Source organism: Microcaecilia unicolor, chromosome 12 (genome assembly GCF_901765095.1).
Source record: "Microcaecilia unicolor chromosome 12, aMicUni1.1, whole genome shotgun sequence".
In the NCBI taxonomy this organism is placed as follows: Eukaryota; Metazoa; Chordata; class Amphibia; order Gymnophiona; family Siphonopidae; genus Microcaecilia; species Microcaecilia unicolor.
Window position 1 is genome coordinate 14,561,921 of NC_044042.1, and position 20,180 is coordinate 14,582,100.

The following is a 20,180-nucleotide window of genomic DNA, read 5'->3' on the forward strand; positions in this document are numbered from 1 at the left end:
CCAAGTCTCCTCCATTTATTTTACTTCTTCAAGCATCCTCTTCATCAACCACTGCAATAACTCTCCTTGCTCAGGAACCACAGACCACAGCTGCCCACAAGCTTAATAGGTATTTTGACTCTGACCACTAGGTGTCACCTTTGAGCAATGTCTGAGATTCGGCCCCCAACCCCCCTCGCGTCCCCAGTGCTGGCCACCAAAGGGAGCAGAAGACATGATTTGGGAATCGCATGCTTTGTAGGGTGGCGCACAGAACTTTCCACTGGGTAACCCATTCAAGTTTCAAAAGAACCATCTCTCTTCCCTTCAATCTGTTGAAAATTCTGCTGCGTGACTTACAGTATCTTCCACCTCCTTTCTCAAGTCATACAGTTCAAACTTCTCTTACTGACCAACAAGTGCATTCATTCTGCAGCTGCTCAATATTGTTCCACTCTTATGTCTCCCTACACCCCTCCCCAGGAGCTTCACTCATCGGCAGTGGAATAGGAAGGGGGGGCGGTGGGGCGGTCCGCCCTGGGTGCACGCCACTGGAGGGGTGTCGGCTCCGCTGGTTCACTGCTCTCTCTGCCCCGGAACAGGTTACTTCCTGTTCCGGGGCAGAGAGAGCAGGGAACCAGCGGAGCTGACGCAGCTCCCAGCGACGTGCACTTGGGGCGGAGCGGCTCTCCCGCCTGCCCCCTTTGGTAAGAATGCACTCCGGGGGGGGGGGGGGGGGGAGGGGTACGCCATGCTGCACCCGGGGGGGGGAGGAGGGTGTGCAGCGGCGAACCGCCCCGGGTGTCAGCCGCCCTCGCTACGGCACTGCTCATCGGGTAAGTCACTCAGGGCCCCTTTTACGAAGCGGCGGTAAACCCAAAGTGGGCTTACCGCTTGCTAAACAGGAAGTACCGCCCAGCTACCACAGAAGCCTGGTGGTACTTCCCACTCCTAGCGAGCCGTCATATTTGGAGTGTACCTGCCGGTAATTGGGCAGTGCCACGTGCTGCCTGGTTACTGCCGGGTTAGCGTGGGAGCCCTTACTGCCATCCCAATGGGTGGCGGTAAAGGCTCCCCCCAAAACGCGCTGTGATTGGCTGAGAGAGACCTGGAGGGGCATAATTAAAAGGGACATCCAAATAGTTTTGATTTGGACATCCTCGCATGTCCCGATCCCTGATTCTCTCCGGCGGTTTTCGGGCACGTAAGAAAAGCACGTTCAAGAGAAGGACGCCCATCACAAAATCTGAAGAAAAAAATGTTCACATGTTCGTTAGGGACGTCCTTTTTTTTTGAGTGAAGGACTAAAAATGTAAAAAGACTGGAAGCAGTGCAAAGATTAACGGTACAAGGAGACTTGCCGACCTGAACATGTATGTATACCTTAGAGGAAAGGAGAAACAGGGGTGACATGATACAGACGTTCAAATATTTTAAAGGTATTAATCTACAAACTTTTTCTGGAGACGGGAAGTGGTAGAAATATAGGACATGAATTGAGGTTGCAGGGGGACAGACTCAGGAGTAATCTTGGGAAGTATTTTTTCACGGAAAGGGTGGTAGATACGTGGAATGCCCTCCCGCGGGAGGTGGTGGAGATGAAAATGGTAATGGAATTCAAACATGCGTGGAATAAACACAAAGGAATCCTGTTTAGAAGGAATGGATCTACGGAATCTTAGCGAACATTGGGTGCCAACGCCGGTAATTGGGAAGCAAAACCAGTGCTGGGCAGACTTCTATGGACTACGCCCTGATCATAACTGAAAAGATATGGATGGACTGGAGTGTAAATTTTAAGGGTCTTTGACATAAGCTTCAGAACTTTTAGTACAAGAAGAGTGCTGGGCAGATTTCTACGGTCTGTGCCCTGAGAAAGGCAAGGACAAATCAAACTCGGGTATACCATGTATAATGAGTTTATCTTGGGCAGACTGGATGGACTATATAGGTCTTTATCTGCCGTCATTTACTATGTTACTATGTTACTCTTTGGGGTTCTACATGGAATGTTGCTACTAATTGGGATTCCAGAATCTGGTAACTCTTTAAGATTCTAGAATCTTCAGAACTTAGTACAAGAAGAGTCTTGGACAGACTTCTACGATCTGTGCCCTGAGAATGGCAAGGACAAATCAAACTCGGGTATACATATAAAGTATTGCATGCCATTTTTATTGTTACTATGTAAGCCACATTGAGCCTGCAATATGTGGGAAAGCGTGGGGTACAAATGTAATAAATAAATAAATAAAATGAGTTTATGTTATTGGGCAGACTGGATGGATTGTACAGGTCTTTATCTGCCGTCATTTACTATGTTAACTATGTTAACTTCCCACTCATCCCAGTACTGCCCTCTGTATGCCCCCCCCCCCCCAAAAGGAGAGATCTGCTCAAAACCTTTCCCAAGGGTCCAGGGGACAATATCAGCCCCCTGCAAGTATAGCTGTTTTTAAAATCATTTTTGAAGTACAATGGTTGAACCTCAATTGGAGACAGGAGCCTCCTGCCCCTCAGGAATGGTGCCCGTTGCTTGGAAACCTCTTGCACTGTCTTCTGCTTTTAGAAGGTCCATTCCACCCCCCCACACACTCCACCTCAAGAGAGGCAAAAATGTTATTTTATCTTGCCTTATTTTATGCCTTACGCTTTATGTCAATTAGTTTTGCCCTTCAGTGATGTGTAAACTGCGTTGATGTTTTATTATGTACCGAGGTATAATAAATTCAATAAACTATAAGATAGGCCAGCAGTTCTCACATCTCTGTTGCTGCACTCCAGGTAGGAGCTTTCTCTCCCAGCTCATTATGGTAAGGGAACGTGGCATGGTTGTAATTAGACTCTGGAATTCATTGCCGGAGAACGTGGTACGGGCGGTTAGCTTGACGGAGTTTAAAAAGGGGTTAGATAGATTCCTAAAGGACAAGTCCATAGACCGCTATTAAATGGACTGGAAAAATTCCTCATTTTTAGGTATAACTTGTCTGGAATCTTTTTACGTTTGGGGAGCGTGCCAGGTGCCCTTGACCTGGATTGGCCACTGTCGGTGACAGGATGCTGGGCTAGATGGACCTTTGGTCTTTCCCAGTATGGCACTACTTATGTACTTATGTACTTATGTACATTCGAACTAAGTATGGGTCTCTCTCTTGGTAATGCTGAGTCATGAAATATTGAAGCTTCTAAATGGATGGTGGGTGATTAAATGCACATGTGATATGATTCATTTCTTCATGACTAGTGAATGTTGTGAAATCAGGCAGAAACAATCACTAGGTTTTGTTTGTATCATGGCGTTCCTCTGGTCCTTCACCCCCTTGAGGTTTCATATGTCCCATTATTGAACAGAAAGACATTAGGCAGCTGGTAAAATTGCCATTATTTGATGTAGTTGATGGGATTTCTGGTGCTGGCTGTTTTCTAATAATATAAGATGATGTATTAGTGTCTCTGATGGGTGGGAATAATTTATTACCTGTGTTTGGCTCCAGATTAGTCAAACTCTTTTTCAAGCTTTTTTTTTTTATTCCTGGGGCAAATGCATTGCTCTTAGAGGATAATTAGGGGATAGTTAGGGGATAATTCTGTAAGTGGGGGTCTCCTTTTAGGTACCCTGATGCTATGGATGAGAGTCGCCTGGATTTCATTATAGAATTCTAAGGCAACTTGATATCGGGACACCTAAAATCTAAGTGCATGCAATTACATCAGCCACACACCTTCTGAAAGTGTGGGTGTCTAAATTCGGAAAGTGAGCGCATAACTTACAGAAGTGGTGTGCATAAGTGGAAGACCTGCCCTTGCCCCTCCCACGTGAACACCCCTTTTGCATTTACGCTTTATACGACTTATACATACCCATACAGAACAGCACTTAGCTGCTTTGCTACCCCTTACTCGTGTAAGCGTACACCTTATTCACGAAAGTGATGGTATTCTGTAAATACATGCGTTCAGTTATAGTATCGCACTTTTAGTGACCTGAGTCACATTAAGTTTTGCATCTCAGAAAGTATGGATTGATTTAGAGTGAATGGAGTCCTTAAAAATAAATATTTAAGGAAGTCACAAAAGTGTCCTTTACTAGTGACATCTGAGTCCCTACTTGCGCTAAGTTGATGAGTCAGAGGAGGAGCTTCTTATATCCCAGACACTCTGCCGTGGAAGGAATCTTCCTAGGAATGTTTACTCCTGTCACGACTGTGGTCATGATCCCTCTCTGACTCACCTTATGTCCCGATGATCAGCTGCTGAGCTGGCTACTGTCTGCATTGTTTCTTTCCTGTGTGTTTCAAGCCTCACTTTGGGTTCAGTGTATTTCCTGCCTCTGTCCTGTAGGGTTCCACTTCCTATGTGTTTCAAGCCTCACTTTGGGTTCAGTGTATTTCCTGCCTCTGTCCTGTTTATAAGGAAGTGGTGCACTTTCATTCAGGGCCTTTGCAATGCCAAAGGTCTCCAGGTTAGTCCGTGTGCAGTGAAGCACTTCTGCCTGCGCTGCGTACGCCTTGTAGCACTATAGAAATGCTAAATAGTAGTAGTAGCCTTGTTCTAGTCTGTGTGCCTGTGGGCACTTCTGCCTTGATTTCTTGTTGCTTTGTTCATAGCCTGTGTGCCCGTGGGCACTTCTGTCTTGATTCCTTGTTTAGGGTGCCTGTGTGCAGTTCTGCTTCTGTTCTTCTCGGTCTGTTTGTGTGCTAGGTTCAGCCTTCAGCCATAGTTCTTTGTTTGTCTGTGTGGGTCAGCTTTGTATCCTGCTTGTGTCTGCCCTGTTTGTCTTCAGCTCCAGTTCCCTTCCTGCTTGTGTCTGCCCTGTTTGTCTTCAGCTCCAGTTCCCTTCCTGCTTGTGTCTGCCCTGTTTGCTTTCAGCTTCTGTTCCAGCCAAGCTTGTTTGAAAATCCTGAATCCTGCTTGAGTACCCTGAATCCTGTTCCTGCCAAGCTTGTTTGAGTATCCTGAATCCTGTTTCTGCCAAGCTTCTTTGAGTATTCTGAATCCTGTTCCAGTATCTTGAATCCTGTTCCTGTCAAGCTTGTTTGAAAATCCTGAATCCTGCTTGAGTATCCTGAAATCTGTTCCAGTCAAGCCAAGTCCAGTCCTGCATCCGGTTCCTGTCAAGCCAAGTCCGTCCCAACATCCGGTTCCAGCCAAGCCAAGCTTGTTAGTCCAGTCCTGCTTGGGGGATTTTGCCTCCTGCTGCCGCTCGACGACAGTAGGCCAAGGGCTCACATTGTTCCAGAGTTTGTGACTGCTTGTTTAAAGCCTGGGACCGTGACAACTCCACAGTGGGAGGAGTTTTCTAGGAGAGTTCATTCCACAATGGGAGGAGTTTCCTAGGAGAGTTCACTCTACAGTGGGAAGAGTTTCCTAGGAGAGTTCACTCTACAGTGGGAAGAGTTTCCTAGGAGAGTTCACTCTACAGTGGGAAGAGTTTCCTAGGAGAGTTCATTCTACAGTGGGAAGAGTTTCCTAGGAGAGTTCGGGAGGAGTTTCCTAGGAGAGTTCACTCCACAGTGGGAGGAGTTTCCTAGGAGAGTTCATTCCACAATGGGAGGAGTTTCCTAGGAGAGTTCATTCTACAGTGGGAAGAGTTTCCTAGGAGAGTTCACTCCACAGTGGGAGGAGTTTCCTAGGAGAGTTCACTCTACAGTGGGAAGAGTTTCCTAGGAGAGTTCACTCTACAGTGGGAAGAGTTTCTTACGAGAGTTCACTCCACAGTGGGAGGAGTTTCCTAGGAGAGTTCATTCCACAATGGGAGGAGTTTCCTAGGAGAGTTCATTCTACAGTGGGAAGAGTTTCCTAGGAGAGTTCACTCCACAGTGGGAGGAGTTTCCTAGGAGAGTTCACTCCACAGTGGGAGGAATTTCCTAGGAGAGTTCATTCCACAATAGGAGGAGTTTCCTAGGAGAGTTCACTCCACAGTGGGAGGAGTTTCCTAGGAGAGTTCATTCCACAATGGGAGGAGTTTCCTAGGAGAGTTCATTCTACAGTGGGAGGAGTTTCCTAGGAGAGTTCACTCCACAGTGGGAGGAGTTTCCTAGGAGAGTTCACTCCACAGTGGGAGGAGTTTCCTAGGAGAGTTCACTCCACAGTGGGAGGAGTTTCCTAGGAGAGTTCATTCCACAATAGGAGGAGTTTCCTAGGAGAGTTCACTCCACAGTGGGAGGAGTTTCCTAGGAGAGTTCATTCCACAATGGGAGGAGTTTCCTAGGAGAGTTCATTCTACAGTGGGAGGAGTTTCCTAGGAGAGTTCACTCCACAGTGGGAGGAGTTTCCTAGGAGAGTTCACTCCACAGTGGGAGGAGTTTCCTAGGAGAGTTCATTCCACAATGGGAGGAGTTTCCTAGGAGAGTTCACTCCACAGTGGGAGGAATTTTCCTAGGAGTGTTCATGCTCAGAAGGGGGGTTGGGACCTAGTCAGATACCAGTATTTAGCTGGGACCCACATAAGTGTCCTATATAGGTCGCAGCTGAATATCTGCAGGTCCCGCATAAGACAGTGGTGAGCACAGGCCAAATTAGCACAGATATTCGATGCCAGGACCTGGACATGGCCAGGCATTGAACATATGGGGCTAATTCTGCCCACCGAGGTCAGCAGTTAATAAAAACACTGACCATCAGGGGCTGAATATTGACTGGTAGGCTTTCTGCATTGCAAAGTATTATGCTCCCAGTAGAAGCCACATGCTCCGACATCTGCACTTTGGTTCTACCAGAAGCCTTTCTGCATTGGTCCCTTTTTTTTAGTAAATAACTGGGACAATGAAAACAGCAGAGTCAGTAAACTTCAGAAGAGGCAGTAACAACTAGTAGGAGTAGATGCAAAGTCTGTTTATCTCCTTTGTTCCCTTTTCACTCTGTGAGAACGTGTGATTATCCTTTCGTTAACTCTCTGTGATAACTGTGTAATCAATAGCAAAAAGTATGTTTCAAATAAGGTTGTTGCTTACTGTCTCTGTTATTAGATATGCTGAGAGGCTCAGGGACTCTGAGGCTCCAAGGCCGGTGCTTTAGCAGGCCTGGTCCTGGTTGGAAGTTTGTTGGTTCCCAGGAGATACGTTGCTGCAATTGATTGACAGTTTATTCTTCAGCCTCTGGAGCTGTTTCAGGATCCAGTATAGATAATAGGAGGTCTTGGTCCCCCTGATAGAAATAGCGAGCAGCTCATTTGCATGCGATTTCCTTCATGCATTCCTGTTATTTTCAAAATCGCTAAGCAGCAACTGGGATCAGGTTTTTAGCGTGGAGTTTAGTGCATCTGGGCCTGAGCCAAGCGTCTCCTAAGAGCGAGTGCTGCAGGTTCCCCACTGTCCTTGTCCCCTTCGTAGCACAGAGCTTAAGCAGTTGCTGTCACTGTAACGGCTCCTAGACTTCTCTTTATAGGTAGCCAGGTGTCTCTACAGGGCCGGTCCTAGGGTCTCTGGCGCCCCCCAGCAGACTATGAGTTGGCGCCCCCCCCCAATCTCCTTTCTCTCTTCTCCCACCCTGCCCCTGTCCAGCGATTCTCCTTCGCCCCATACCCCACCGCCCTTGGTACTTTAAATCTTTAATTTACCTCCATTCCAGCAGCCACGTCATTTGAAAGCCCTGCCCTGTCTCTAGCCTTCCTTCCCTCATGAGTTCGTTCCCTCAGAGTCCTGCCCTCGAGGAAATGATGTCAGAAGGTGGGACTGCGGAATGAACTAATGAAGGGAGGGAAGGCTAGAGACAGGGCAGGGCTTTCAAATGACGCGGCTGCTGGAACTGAGGTAAATTAAAGATTTAAAGCACCAAGGGCGGCGCGGTATGGCGGCGCCCTTGAAGGCAGGCGCCCCCCTGTGGTGCTTACCCCGCTTACCGGGTTTGACCAGCTCTGTGTCTCTAACCCCTATACTTGCTTGAGCTTTGATGTCTAGAGCCTTTGGGCTGGAAGGCTCGCCCTTCACAGGTAGGTCATTCAGCTGGGGAGGCAAGGAGCCAAAGTCAAGAATTTGAATTGAGCACAGGGTTCTATACCCCAGGGAAGCTCTCTCCAAAATTAGTCTCCTTCCCAATCATAATATTTATTTATTTTTATTTGTTGCATTTGTATCCCACATTTTCCCACCTATTTGCAGGCTCATTGTGGCTTACATAGTGCCGTAGAGGTGTTTGTCAGTACGGTTGTTAGCAGATACAAAGTTATATTGGGGTCAGATGAGGTGGGGGTCAAAGGAGAGAAGATTATAGGTTGCAAGGTACGATCATTAGTTATGCTGTGTTGCTTGGTGCAGGGATCTGTGTTGGATTGGTGGGATAGGCCTTTTTGAAGAGGTGAGTTACTGGACACTATGGAAGATTTTCTTCTTTAGCAACTGGTGCTGTCCGAGTTGGCTCTTTGTGCTTAATTTTTGGGCAAGCTGAGAATGGACAGTGACTCCTTTGTGGGGGAGGAAAGGGGTGGAGAACTACATGCTGGCATTAGACGTGTAGTGTTACTGGGTAACTATAATTTGTCAGTGAGTGGCACGCCAGTTTTGGTATGATCTGACTGTGGATACCTGATTCAGGGCCGCCGAGAGGGGGGGACAGGGGGGACAAAATTCCCAGGGCCCGGGCCTCCAAGGGGGCCTGGCGCCACAGTCCCACCCGCCACCGGGCCCCTTCCACCCGAACCCCAGAACTCCGGCACTCCTCTCAGCTGATCTTCACTGTACTCTGCAGGGCTTCTGTGCGTGTGACGTGCAGGACGTCAGACGCACAGAAGCCCTGCAGAGGATCATCTGACAGGAGCGTCTCTGTGTGGGCCGCGCACGCCGGAGTCAGAAGACAGCACTTCTGCTGGCGGGGGTTTGGGTGGAAGGGGCCCGGCCCGGTGGCGGAGACAGGTGGGACTGTGGCACCGGGGCGATGACAACCTGGGGGGGGCAGTGGGGGCGGGGCCGGGGGCCCAGGAGCGGCCTTGGCCCAGGCCCGGCCCAGTCTCTCGGCGGCCTTGACCTGATTGAGCCTCATGGTTTTCTACTTGATACTCAGTAACATTCTGGGGTCTCTGTTCTGCAAAAAAATCTGGTGGCATGGACATTAGCTGGAGGTATCTGTTTCTGGCTGCATAAAACATGTGCGGAGGAAGGGCTGGTAGGAGAGTCTTGAAGGATGTTCAGCTCTGCTTAACATCTACTTGCTCCTGGTTCCATTGTTTGTAAATAATACTCTTAAACTGCTCGAGTATTGTGTTCAATTCTGGTCACCGCATCTCAAACAAGATATGGTGGAATTAGAAAAGGTGCAGAGAAGGGCGACGAAAATGATAAAGGGGATGGGACGACTTCCCTATGAGGAAAGGCTAAAGCGGCTAGGGTTCTTCAGCTTGGAGAAAAGGCGGCTGAGGGGAGATATGATAGAGGTCTTTAAAATAATGAGTGGAGTTGAACAGGTAGATATGAAGCGCCTGTTTACGCTTTCCAAAAATACTAGGATTAGGGGGCATGCGATGAAGCTACAATGTAGTACATTTAAAACGAATCAGAGAAAATGTTTCTTCATTCAACGTGTAATTAAACTCTGGAATTCGTTGCCAGAGAATGTGGTAAAGGCGGTTAGCTTAGCGGAGTTTAAAAAAGGTTTGGACGGCTTCCTAAAGGAAAAGTACATAGACCGTTATTGAATGGACTTGGGGAAAATCCACTATTTCTGGGATAAGCAGTATAAAATGTTTGGTACTTTTTTGGGATCTTGCCGGGTATCTGTGACCTGGATTGGCCACTGTTGGAAACAGGATGCTGGGCTCGATGGACCTTTGGTCTTTCCCAGTATGGTAATACTTATGTACTAATCTTGGAATGTAAACGGTAGGGAAATTTGGCAGAGGTTGTGTCTAAGAAAACCAAAGGTGGCACTCAGTTTGTTAGTAGCTGGTCACGAGAGAGCTCAAGCGTGTTCAGTGTGTGCCGCCATCTTGGTTCCCCCCCCCCCCCCACAACTGGCAAGTCTTGACCTCCTTTATTTAAGGATGGCGAGAGGGGCTCCTCCCTGAAGATATGAACGGGTTCCAGCTTGGGGAATGATTTTGTCTTTTTTCACAAACACAGGAGGAAATGAAGAGGAATTTTTTACAGTCACATTGAAGCCTGAAAGTATAAAAGCACTAGGGGGCGCCACTACAGTTTTATTTACAGTAAGAACTTCACTTTACGGATGACGATCACAAAATCTGATATTATGGAAACAAACTGTAATGAAATCCCAGTAATAGGAAATTTAAAGCTAGTTCTACTGATTTTTAATTACAATAACTGAATATTACATTTTTATTCCAGTGCTTTCCAGGGTGTCGCATGCACTGATACACGGATACACTAGGGGTTAACACAAGTCATGCCTTGCGCAAAGCTGTCCCTCCACAAAGAGCTTTAAAATGGGATCTAGAATACAAGGAAAACTCAAATTCATTTCCCTTATCCTGGAGTATTATGTTCAGTTTTGGAGGCCGCATCTTGCAAAGGATGTAAAAAGACTTGAAGCGGTGCAAAGAAAAGCTACTAGAATGGTATGGGATTTATGTTACGAGATTTACAAGGAGAGACTTACTGACCTGAACATGTATACCCTGGAGGAAAAGAGAAACAGGGGTGATATGATACAGACGTTCAAATATTTGAAAGGTATTAATCCACAAACTAATTAACAGAAAGGTGCACATGAGGTCAGAGAGATGGTTAACTATTATCTCAGCTAGGGTAGGAGTGGATAAACATGTCCTGCTGCAGTATGTGCAGCCCGTGTCATTCCTTGTGTGTGTGAGTGAGACTAACAAGTTAGTTACTTCTTCCATTAAAGGCCTGGTTGAACCTTTCACATGCTTCCTAAAGTAAAGATAGGCTCCATTTAACACAAGACTTTCAGGCAATGCATTCCAGAGTGTGGGGGTTACTCTGGAGAAGGCTTGCTTGCGGGTATCATACTTATTACATAGTAACATAGTAGATGATGGCAGAGAAAGACCTGTACATCCAGTCTGCCCGACAAGATAAACTCATATGTGCTACTTTATGTGTATATCTGACCTTGATATGTATCTGCCATTTTCAGGGCACAGACCATAGAGGTCTGCCCAGCACTAGCCCCACCTCCCAACCACTAGCCCTGCCTTCCACCACCGGTGCTGCCACCCAATCTCCGCTAAGCTTCCGAGGATCCATTTCTTCTGTACAGGATTCCTTTATGTTTATCCCACGCATTTTTGAATTCCGTTACCGTTTTCATCTCCACCACCTCCTGCGGGAGGGCATTCCAAGTATCCACCACTCTCTCCTTGAAAAAATACTTCCTGACATTTTTCTTGAGTCTGCCCCCCTTCAATCTCATTTCATATCCTTTAGTTCTACTGCCTTCCCATCTCCGGAAAAGATTCGTTTGCAGATTAATGCCTTTCAAATATTTGAATGTATCATATCACCCCTGTTTCTCCTTTCCTCCAGGGTATACATGTTCAGGTCAACAAGTCTCTCCTCATACGTCTTGTAATGCAAATCCTACACCATTTTTGTAGCTTTTCTTTGCACCACTTCAAGTCTTTTTACATCCTTAGCAAGATACGGCCTCCAAAATTGAACACAATACTCCAGGTGGGGCCTCACCAACTACCTGTATAAGGGCATCAACACCTCCTTTCTTCTGCTGGTCACACCTCTGTCTATACAGCCTAGCAACCTTCTGGCTACAGCCACTGGCTTGTCACACTGTTTCGTCGCCTTCAGATCCTCAGATACTATCACCCCAAGATCCCTCTCCCCATCTGTACATATCAGATTCTCACCGCCTAACACATACGTCTCCCGTGGATTTCTACTCCCTAAGTGCATCACTTTGCATTTCTTTGCATTGAATTTTAATTGCCAAATCTTAGACCATTCTTCTAGCTTCTGCAGATCCTTTTTCATGTTCTCCACTCCCTCCTGGGTGTCCACTCTGTTACAAATCTTGGTATCATCTGCAAAAAGGCAATCTTTACCTTCTAACCCTTCGGCAATCTCACTCACAAATATATTGAACAGAATCAGCCCCAGCACCGATCCCTGAGGCACTCCACTACTCACCTTTCCCTCATCCGAGCAAATTCCATTAACCACCACCCTCTGGCATCTGTCCGTCAACCAGTTCCTAATCCAGTTCACCACTTCGGGTCCTATCTTCAGCCCATCCAGTTTATTCAAGAGCCTCCTGTGGGGAACCGTGTCAAAAGCTTTGCTGAAATCTAAATAGATTACGTCCATAGCACGTCCTTGATTTAATTCTCCTGTCACCCGTTTGGCACGATTTCCCTTTGGTGAAACCATGTTGTCTCGGATCTTGCAACTTATTGGCTTCCAGGAAATTCACTATCCTTTCCTTCAGCATGGCTTCCATTACTTTTCCAATAACCGAAGTGAGGCTTACCGGCCTGTAGTTTCCAGCTTCTTCCCTATCCCCACTTTTGTGAAGAGGGACCACCTCCGCCGTTCTCCAATCCCTCGGAACCTCTCCCGTCTCCAAGGATTTATTAAACAAATCTTTAAGAGGACCCGCCAGAACCTCTCTGAGCTCCCTCAGTATTCTGGGGTGGATCCCGTCCGGCCCCATGGCTTTGTCCACCTTTAGCTTTCCAAGTTGTTCATATACACTCTCTTCCGTGAACGGTGCTCTATCCACTTCATTCTCAGGTGTACTTTTGCCAGTCCCTCTCGGTCCTTCCCCAGGGTTTTCTTCAGTGAAAACAAAACAAAAGTATCTATTTAGCAAATTGGCTTTTTCTTCATCATTTTCTACATAGCATTTTGTTGTATCTTTTAGTCTCACAATTCCATTTATAGTCTTTCTCCTTTCACTAATATACCTGAAGAAGTTTTTGTCTCCCCTCCTTACATTTCTAGCCATTTGTTCTTCCGCTTGCGCCTTCGCCAGACGTACCTCTCTCTTGGCTTCTTTCAGTTTCATCCGGTATTCCTCCCCGTGTTCCTCTTCTTGAGGTTTTCTATATTTCTGGAACGCTAACTCTTTAATCTTTATTTTCTCAGCCACTTGCTTTGAGAACCATATCAGTTTCCTTTTTCTCTTGCTTTTATTTACTCTCCTTACATAAAGGTCTGTGGCCATATTTGTAGTTTCTTTCAGCCTGGACCACTCTCCTTCCACTTCTCGTACGTCCTTCCTTATTGGTGATTATTAGTTCATTATTCATTGAAATTAGGTGCACAAATTTGCACATGAAATTTTTGGCAACTTTTATCGAATTAGAGGGTCAGCGCATATGGGCACACACATATCCGTGTATATGCCAGCATTTCAATCATATATGCATGTATTTTGGCACATCCTTCAAAAAGTCCAAAATGACGGTGACGAAAATGATAAAAAGGGATGGAACGACTTCCTTATGAGGAAAGGCTGAGAAGGTTAGGGCTCTTCAGCTTGGAGAAAAGGCGGCTGAGGGGTGATATGATAGAAGTCTACAAGATAATGAGCAGAGTAGAGAGGACAGATGTGAAGCGTTTGTTTACACTTTCAAACAACAACAAAACCAGGGGCCACAAGACGAAGCTAGAACATGGTAGATTTAAAACAAACAGGAGAAAGTTTTTCTTTACTCTGGAACTCGTTGCCGGAGAATGTAGTGGCAGCAGCTGGCCTTACGGAGTTTAAAGGGGGTTTGGACAGATTCCTGAGGGAAAAGTCCATTGAACATTATTAAAAATTAAAACTTTTTAATGGGTTTTGCCGGGTTCTTGAAGCCTGGATTTGCCACTGTCGGAGGCAGGATGTTGGACTTGATGGACCCTTGGTCTTTTCCCAGTATGGCGGTGCTTATGTTCTTATGAGTGACGATGATGGAAACTGGTGAGACGACATGTCACAGTGCTTGTGATCCCTGGCATCAGCTTCTGCATTTTCAGCCAGTCTAAACCCTCTGGTTTTTAGAACATGCTGAGCACATTTTGCAGTAACGCTCGTTGCTCTCAAACAGAGAAAAAAATATGTTTCCTCGGAAAGGTTTTCCTCTCTCCTTCGGTCTCTGATCTCATTCCTTGCCAGCGTGACATCGTAAGCTGCAATAAAGCAAACGACTGTTTTCCTGAATACTACCAAATATTAAAAGCATAAAGGTCACCCTTGTGGAGAATGTTGTGTGATCTCTGAGTAAAACCTAATTCCTCGCCAGTGGTAATATTACAGCGCAGTCTGATTTTTATTAGGCGTATAAATACTGCCAATTTCAAAGCAGTCGTCCCTGCTGTAGTGACAAAATCCAGATGCTCGAGTTGCTTGGCATCCCAAGACACTACGTAGAATGTATGCAATTTCCCTGAAACTGTCTGGCTAGTTCTGAAATGCAGCGTTTTCCAATGCTAAATAGAAAGAAGCAAACCCTGGGGTTTTGGCTGCACTTGAGCTGATTCAAGCTTGGGATTTGTGAGTTCTGAGCAGGGGAAAGTCCAGCGCTGCAGGATGGTCATTGTCCAGGGTTCCATTCTTTTATTCTATTCTATTCTGGTGCCTTCTGTCCCACTTATATCTACTCAGGAATCAAAGCGGGTAACATAAAAGCAGATACCAAGGCAGCTAATTCACCATAAGAAAAGAACAGAGATCAAATTTAAAATTCACTAATTAAAATCATAAAATTTACTAAAAAGAAAGGTCTTTAAATCCTTGTCAAATTGAAAATAATTAGGTAAAGATCTAATTTGCAAAGGTACCATATTCCAAATCTTGCAGGACAGATAAGATGAAATCGCTTCAGTTTCATATTCTTAACCAATGAAAATCCCAGTTTAAGAAAAGAATTAAAACGAGAACTAACTCTCGTAGAGGGGAAAGTTAATCATTCAGTAAGAGATAATGAACAATTTCCCATAATAATTTTATACACCCAAAATGCCACCTTAAAATCCACCCTAGCTTCAATAGACAACCAAAGTAGATTATACAGTAAAGGAGATGCCTGGTCAAACATTTTACACCTATAAATTAATTTTGCCGCTGTGTTCTGACGAAGTTACCATTTATAGAGAAATTTATGCTGTCATCCAGCATACAGAGCACTATAACAATCAAGTTGGGTCAAGCTCAGTACCTGTAGACCTCGTGGTTCTTAATTGACGTAATTTATAAAAAACCTTCCTGCTCAAATTATTAACCTGATTCTCCATAGTTAGCTCAGAATCCAATCCTAAAACCTAGTCATTCGCCTCACCTGGGCGCATTACCCTCTACACCTCTGTTTCAAAATTACAGGCTGTTTTACTGCTCGGGTGTCTTGTCCAAAGGTAATTATGAATTTCTGGAACTGAGGTGAGGATAGGGTTGTTGAGTGGGCTTTCTTTCAGTTAATCTGGGACAGGGTTGTTTTTCCCTCTGGGAGTTTTTCTCATTTCAGGGCACAGTCCTCATCTCCACGACCTCCACTGAGAGGCCATTCCATGCTTCCACCACCCTTTCCATGAAATAGTATTTTCTTAGATTCTTCCTAATCCTATTTCCTCTCTACTTCACCCTATGCCCTCTCATTCCAGAGTTTTTCTTCATTTGAAAAAGGCTCACCTCCTGTCAGGGGTGTAGTCAGACCTTATGGTGGAAGGGGGCCAGAGCCCGAGGTTGGGGGCACATTTTGAGTGCCGCCCAGCCGCCACCTCCACCCCCACTGCCAGGCCTCATTTCGCCTCACCTCCCCCTGCCGCCACTGCCTCGCGCCTCCTTGCACCTCCGTTGCCTCCTTGCACCCCCCTCGCCTCGCAAATACCTTTGCTGGTGGGGGTCCCCAACCCCCGCCAGCTGAAGCCTTCCTTCAGCACCGATTCCAGCGCAGCTGCATTCCTGCCCTGCTCTTCTTGCTCCTCCTGTATTGTGCACGCTGACGCTCCTCAGTTTCATGTAAAGGAGCGTCAGCATGCACAGGACAGGAGGAGCAAGAAGAGCAGGGCAGGAACACGGCTGCGCCGGAGATGGTGCTGAAGAAGGCTTCGGCTGGTGGGGATTGGGGAACCCCGCCAGCCAAACCAGGGGCCCGGACATAATTTGCAGGGGCCCAGGCCCCCATGGCCCCCTGTAGCTACGCCCCTGCCTCCTGTACATTAATGCCTCTGAGGTATTTAAACGTCTCTATCATATCCCCTCTCTCCCACCGTATTCATGTTGAGGTCCATAAACCTGTTCCTATATAGTTTTATGACAGAGACAGTTTACCAATTTGGTAGCCGCCCTCTGGACTGCGGCGGTGGGGGGAGCGGCGGGGCGAGCGATGGGGGGCAGCAGCGGCGGGGGGGGGGGGGGCGGAGGCGGGGTGGCCTTGCCCCGGGCCCAGCCTAGTCTCTCGGCGGCCCTGGTTAGATGTGATGGATGTTTGGTCTTCCTTCAACTTTCTGGCGCAATGCTTTCATGACCAGTCAATGTAGAATACCGATTCTGCAATTCACACCTTCTGATTACTCTACATGTAGGGCAGCCATTGGCTGAGTCTATCCAGTGATTTTCAGTGGCACTGTTCGGATAGTCCTGCTGAAATCATTATTGACCACCCTGTCACTATACAGATAATGAGGGCCAAAGCATGGGAGGTCCCAGGAGTTATCTGGAGAGGGGTGATGTTCAGTCCACTATCTGGATAACTGAGGGGCCCTTTTATTAAGCCCAACGTATGCCCAACGTGTGTCAGTGTGGAGTTACCGCATGGCCCTTGCGGTAATTTCATTTTAGATGCATATCCACTACGCATGCCGTAAAATAATTTTTATTTTCTGGCGCGCAGCAGAAACCAGGCAGTAATTGTCATTCTACGCGCATAGGCGATTACCGCCTGGTTGACGCGTGAGACCTTACCGCTAAGCCAATGGCTGGCAGTAAGGTCTCAGACCCAAAATGGGCGTGCGCTAATTTTTATTATGCCGCACGTCCATTTTCGGCAAAAAATTTTTTAAAAAGGCCTTTTTTAGAGGCGCGCTGAAAAATGGATCTGGGCACGCCCAAAATATGCACCTATTGTTTATTGCATTTGTATCCCACATTTTCCCACCTATTTGCAGGCTCAATGTGGCTCACATAGATCTGTTATGACACAATCCCCCCTCCCCCACCCAGCTTAACCTGTTCTTCTGGATCATATGGCATAAGGAAGAAGCAAGTGGCTGTGCATCAAACCAATTGCCATTCCAGGGTATCAGATACAATTAGTGATGCAAAGAGATTGAGGATGGGAAAAAAGTTCTAGGAAGGTAGATAATGAAAGATCACATTCAGACTGGGTGGATTAGTAAGGCGGTATAGTTAAGTTATGGGCCCTCTTTGTAGGATAAACACAAAGGAATCCTGTTTAGAAGGAATGGATCCACGGAATCTTAGCAGAGATTGGCTAACAACGCTGGTAACTGGGAAGCTAAATCAGTGCTGGGCAGACTTCTAAGGTCTATGCCCTGATAGTAACTGAATAGATATGGATAGCTTGGAGTGTACATTTTAAGGGACTTCAACATTAGCTTCAGAACTTTTAGTACAAGAACAGTGCTGGACAGACTTCTACGGTCTGTGCCCTGAGAAAGGCAAGGACAAATCAAACTCGGGTATAAAGTATCACATACCATGTAAAATGAGTTTATATTGTTGGGCAGACTGGATGGACCGTTCAGGTCTTTATCTGCCATCATTTACTATGTTACCATGTTACTCTTTGGGGTTCTACATGGAATGTTGCTACTAATTGGGATTCCGGAATCTTCTAACTCTTTAGGATTCCAGAATCTTCAGAACTTTTAGTACAAGAAGAGTGCTGGGCAGACTTCTACGGTCTGTGCCCTGAGAATGGCAAGGACAAATCAAACTCGGGTATAAAGTATCACATACCATGTAAAATGAGTTTATCTTGGGCAGACTGGATAGACTGTATAGGTCTTTATCAGGGAGTTGCAAAAGTTAGGTAATTCGTCAATTGTTTTCAGGTCAGCTGGTAGTGTGTTCCACAACTGTGTACTCATGTAAGAGAAGGATGTCGCATGTATAAGCTTGTATTTTAGTCCTTTACAGCTGGGGAAGTGTTTCGGCACAACTTAGTAAAAGGGCCCCTTAGAAGAGTAAAAGGTTTGGCCTAAGTTATCTGGAGAACTTATCTGAATATCACTGCTATCTAGATAATGCCGATGGTCACTGCTTTATCCGGATATTCAGCGCCTCTCACTGCGCAGCTGGCTTAAAAAACAAACAAACCAATGACCATAGCAGCTAAATATCGACCCATTAGCTTTTCTGTAGAATTTCTAATCCTAGAATTAATTCAGTTGTGCTCTTTCAAACCCACCTGTTTTCCAATGCAGAACACATCTTATCTCAGTCCCTATTTGGTTTAAGACTTGAATGTTCTGAATAAAAATTATTCCATAATTGCAGTGTGGGGAGATTGAATTTTGGACTCAGCACCTTGGAGAGAAAGGTCGTACTTGCTTTGCTCGCATTTTTCTGTCTTTGTTAATATTTATTTATAATTCATGGATGCTGTTTAACAATTTCAGGTGTCCATCTTCGTATTCGCGAGGGGAAAATCTTATCAGTGCAACTGCAAACGGAATTTAACTTTTTTGTTTCAGAGGATTCATTAGAAATATTATTCAAACACGGCATGTTATTTTCCCATGTGTAATCAACGTTGAAGAAAATGAAATTGTTTCCTTGTGTGTATGAGTCTACAAGCTTGTTATTAACGTCTTTCATTTGCTCTGGAACTTCTTCAACTGGAGGCCAAAAGTGAACAAATAAGCTGTAATCTCTTTCATCTACAAACGGTTCCCCCACAGTAAATCATATACAGTCAAATTCTCCCTTTTATCAGGTTCTCGTTGGCTCCTAGTCTCATTGGGGTCATATTCAAAAGGATTTAACTGGGCAGGAGAGGCTGGATATCTGTCCCGTGTTTTTATGTCAGTTGCAGTTGGTGGAATAGAAGGAAGTTGTTCTCTACAGATAGTCACATAAAGTTCTTACTTTACTTGAAAATAAAAGTCGGTTTCAAAGAATGAGTGGAAGGGTGTAGATGACTTCTACCACCATGAACAGGGTTCAGTTCCTACTGGAACAACGTGGTTGATTCTACATATCCAAGTGAGCTGCCATGGAAGCTATTGAGATAGACATGGGGAAGCCACTGCTTATCCTGGGATTGGTATCGTGGAATGTTGCTGTGATTTGGGTTTCTGCCAGGTACTTGTGACCTGGATTGGCCACTGTTGGAAACTGGAAGGGTGGTAGATACATGGAATGCCTTCCCATAGAAGGTGGTGGAGATGAAAACAGTAATGGAATTCAAACATGCGTGGGATAAACACAAAGGAATCCTGTTTAGAAGGAATGGTTTCGTGGAATCTTAGCAGAGATTGGCTAACAACGCTGGTAACTGGGAAGCTAAATCAGTGCTGGGCAGACTTCTACGGTCTGTGCCCTGAGAATGGCAAGGACAAATCAAACTCAGGTATAAAGTATCGCATACCATGTATAATAAGTTTATCTTGTTGGGCAGACTGGATGGACCGTACAGGTCTTTATCTGCCGTCATTTACTATGTTACTCTTTGGGGTTCTACATGGAATGTTGCTACTAATTGGGATTCTGGAATCTTGTAACTCTTTAGGATTCCAGAATTTTCAGAACTTTTAGTACAAGAACAGTGCTGGGCAGACTTCTATGGTCTGTGCCCTGAGAATGGCAATGACAAATCAAACTCGGGTATACATATAAAGTATCGCATACCATGTAAATGAGCTTTTCATGTTGGGCAGACTGGATGGACCGTTCAGATCTTTATCTGCCATCATTTACTATGTTACTATGGATACTGGGGCTAGATGGACCATTGGTCTGACCCAGTAAGGCTATTTTTATGTTCTTATGGAAGCTCAGCAAACCTGTTGTAGGCACATAGTACATAAGTACATAAGTATTGCCATACTGGGAAAGACCAAAGGTCCATCGAGCCCAGCATCCTGTTTCCAACAGTGGCCAATCCAGGTCACAAACACCCGGCAAGATCCCAAAAAAGTACAAAACATTTTATACTGCTTATCCCAGAAATAGTGGATTTTCCCCATTTAATAACGGTCTATGGACTTTTCCTTTAGGAAGCCGTCCAAACCTTTTTTAAACCCCGCTAAGCTGACCACCTTTACCACATTCTCTGGCAACGAATTCCAGAGTTTAATTACACGTTGAGTGAAGAAACATTTTAT